Raw genomic sequence first — 3,981 nt, 5'->3', positions numbered from 1 at the left:
GCATACTAAGGGAATGGTTTTTGGCAATCCCATCATAACTATGACAAGTTTCATAAGGATAATTATAACCTGTGTCATAGTCGTCTCTATAACGATTATCTAAGCCCGAAGATATAATATCATCATTTGAGGGAACATGGATAGTGCTAACATCATTACTTTCATAATTGGTACCAAAGAGATTTTCAATATCAAAAGTAGTGTCCTCTTCCAAATCATAATCACTAATATAAGTAAAGGGCATAGGAAGATCATTGTACTCAGATTCATTATCATAATAATCATTAGGAGCAACATACTTACGGTTGCCTATCGTTATCTCATACACGTGGGGATATGTCGTTACCTCTTTCTTTTTATTCCCCCTCTTCTTCTTCTTCTTCTTCTTCTTCTTCTTCTTCTTCGTTTCCTTCTTCTTATTTTCCTTCTCCTCGTTTCCTTCTTTAGGAGGAAGAGGCTTGAAGGGAGGCTTCTCCACATAACCTGATTTATTTCCAAACACAATAGAAGAAACTTGGGAGGATTCCTCCTTTTCATTAACAAGTTTAAAACACACAGCGGTCCTATCATATTTTGGCAAAGTGTCATCTTCTAAAATAATTTGTATATAAGTATTTGTGTGGCAAGTATCAATGCAATAAGAAAGACACCCATGCAGGACACTATTAATATCAAGAGCACTCATATCCACCAAAGAAGTTTTTCTCAATAACTCTTCACACCCCAAAAATAAAGTAAGTTCATCATGCTGATTAGGGGTGATTTCATCATCACAATACAAATTTGCAGCACTCATAAGGTTCGAATTATCATTGGAGGAGCATTGAAAATTAAAATGACCCACTCTATGGCAAAGTTCACAAATAAAAGGATAGAGGGCACAAACTTTTTCACCAAGATCATCTAGAGCCCTAGACCACTTTCTAGTTTTTTCATTCCTGTGATGGATACAATATTCTTCTTCAATTTTCTTCTTTTCACAAGGTCTATGAACTCCACAAAAATTAACATGCTTATAGGAAATAGCATTTTTAGAAGTTTGAGCATGTTTATTGCAATCATTAACAACAATTTCATTTTCCATGCAAGTGTCTTTAAAAGGTTCATGATACATGTACCAATTTTCTTTAGGAACACTAATATGAGAAGCAAAGGCTCTATAGCAATCGACCATAATTTGAGGATCAAGACCATATTTAGCACTAAGCTCTTGAAAATCAGCGAGTTTGAGCGAAAGACTTAATGCAATCATACTCGTAGTTTATACCTGATTCTTTACCTTTGTCATTCTCCCAATCTTCAGTATTGCTTTGAATTCTTTCAAGAAGATCCCATCTAGCTTCAACCTCCTTGCTTGTGAAAGATCCCTCCAAACAGGCATCTAGATAGTCCTTGTAGTGTCCTGAAAGCCTTGCATAAAAATTATTAATAATAACATTACGGGGGAGCTCATGAATGAGACATTTGAGCATTAGTGACATCAATCTCCCCCATGCTTGGGAAATACTCTCTCCATCACGAGGATAAAAGTTATAAATGTAATTCCTATCAACATGCACTTCATGAGGAGGATAAAATTTAGAATAAAAGAGAGGTACAATTTCCTCCCAACCAATAGATCGACCATTCTTCAGCATCTTATACCATTCCGCAGCTCTGCCCTTTAGAGATATAGAGAATAGCTTCCTCTTAACTTGGTCCTTTGAAATACCTGCATTCTCGAACAACTTGCATAATTCATGTATAAAGAGTAAATGATCACTAGGATGGACAGTCCCATCTCCAAAATAGCAATTGTTCATAGCAAGTTCAACAATTTTCATAGGTATCTTGAAAGGAATACCTTTAGCAGGTGGATTTAAAATATCACAAGCATCATTAGAGTTATCACATATGGGAGATAAAGTATTATCAGAGCAAATTTTCTCCCCTATAGATGGGAAGCTAAAAAGATCATAAGAGCTAGCTTCCCCAAGCTTAGACTTTTCCATAGCATTAGCAGTAATTGCATTCATACTAATAACATTGCTACTATCATGCAGATAAGGTTCCATAGGTTTTTTAATATTCGCATCAAACCATTCATGTCTTAGCTCAGGAAAAAGTTTAAAAAGTTCACTAATTTTTTTGTTGTTTTCCATTATGCCTAACTAGTGAAAAATAAAAACAAGAAACAAAAAGATGCAATTGCAGGATCTAAAGGAAATAGCTTCGAGCACTCACACACCGGTAATAGTGCTAGGAAATAGCTTAGTAGTCGGAGGATGTGAATACCTTTTACCTTACCTCCCCGGCAACGGCGCCAGAAAATAGCTTGATGTCTACGCACGCTTCTATTCCTATAGATAGTGTTGGGCCTCCAAGAGCAGAGGTTTGTAGAACAGCAGCAAGTTTCCCTCAAGTGAATCACCCAAGGTTATTTGAACTCAGGGAGGTAGAGGTTAGAGATATCCCTCTCAAGCAACCCTGCAATTAAGATACAAGAAGTCTCTTGTGTCCCCAACACACCTAATACACTTGTCAGATGTATAGGTGCACTAGTTCGGCGAAGAGATGGTGAAATACAAGTAATATGGATGATTGTAAGTAGTAATTGCAATCTGAAATAAAAATGGCAGCAAGCAAACATGTAGCAGAACTTGTTGGAAACGGGGTTTCAATGCTTGGAAACAAGGCCTAGGGATCATACTTTCACTAGTGGACACTCTCAACAATGATCAAATAAATAAATAACTTCCCTTCACTTGTGCTACTTTCAAACACTCTCTTGTTGGATAACAAACACCATTCATTGTGTAGGGCTATAAAAGCACACCTCAAGCCGGAGTAAACAAGCTCCACAACTCCGGAGTTCATATTAAAGTAACCTCTAGAGTGCATAATAGACTGTTGCAATTTATACCGAGTACTAACATAGCATACACACTGTCACCAATAGCTATGAAAGGGGGAATAGATCACATCAATACTATCATAGTAATAGTTAACTTCATAATCTACAAGAGATTACAATCATAACCTACGCCAAGTACTACATGATGCACACACTGTCAACTTTACATCATGGAGGAGGAATAGACTACTTTAATAACATCACTAGAGTAACCCATAGATTAATAGTGATACAAAGCTCATGATCACATAAAGATCACACCATGGGAGAGAGAGATGAACCACATAGCTACCGGTAGAGCCCTCAGCCTCGGGGGAGAACTACTCCCTCCTCATCATGGGAGACAGCAACGGCGATGAAGATGGCGGTGGTGTCGATGGAGATGACTCCGGGGGAAATTCCCCGTCCCGGCGGTGTGCCGGAACAGAGACTTCTTTCCCCTGAAACTTGTTTTCGCGATGGCGGCGGCTACGGAACTCTTCGTGGAATATCGTCAGGGTATTTAGGGTTTTCGCATCTGGAGGATTATATAGGCGAAAGGGCGGCGTCGGAGGGGTCCCGAGGGGCCCACCCCATAGCTGGGCGCGCCCACCCTCTTGGCCGCGCCGCCAGGTGGTGTGGGGCCCCTTGGCCCCCCTCCGGTACTTCTCTGGCTCTCTGGGTCCTTCTCGGTAAAATAGAAGGTTTGGCTTTTGTTTCGTCCAATTCCGAGAATATTTCCCGTGAAGGATTTCTGAAACAAAAAATAGCAGAAAGCAGGAACTGTCGCTTCGGCATCTTGTTAATAGGTTAGTACCGGAAAATGCATCAAAATGATTGATAACCCACAAGTATAGGGGATCGCAACAGTCTTCGAGGGAAGTAAAACCCAAATTTATTGATTCGACACAAGGGGAGGTAAAGAATACTTATAAGCCTTAACAACTGAGTTGTCAATTCAGCTGCACCTGGAAAAGCACTAGCAACAGGGGTGATGTGAAAGTAGCAGTGATATGAGAGCAGTAGTAACAGTAACACGGCAGCAGTAATAGTAACACAGGAGCAATGGCACCAGAAGATAGTTGATACTACTTCCAATGACATGTAGA

This window comes from Lolium rigidum, chromosome 7 (assembly GCF_022539505.1).
Source record: "Lolium rigidum isolate FL_2022 chromosome 7, APGP_CSIRO_Lrig_0.1, whole genome shotgun sequence".
In the NCBI taxonomy this organism is placed as follows: Eukaryota; Viridiplantae; Streptophyta; class Magnoliopsida; order Poales; family Poaceae; genus Lolium; species Lolium rigidum.
Note: the sequence above shows the minus strand (reverse complement) of the source record.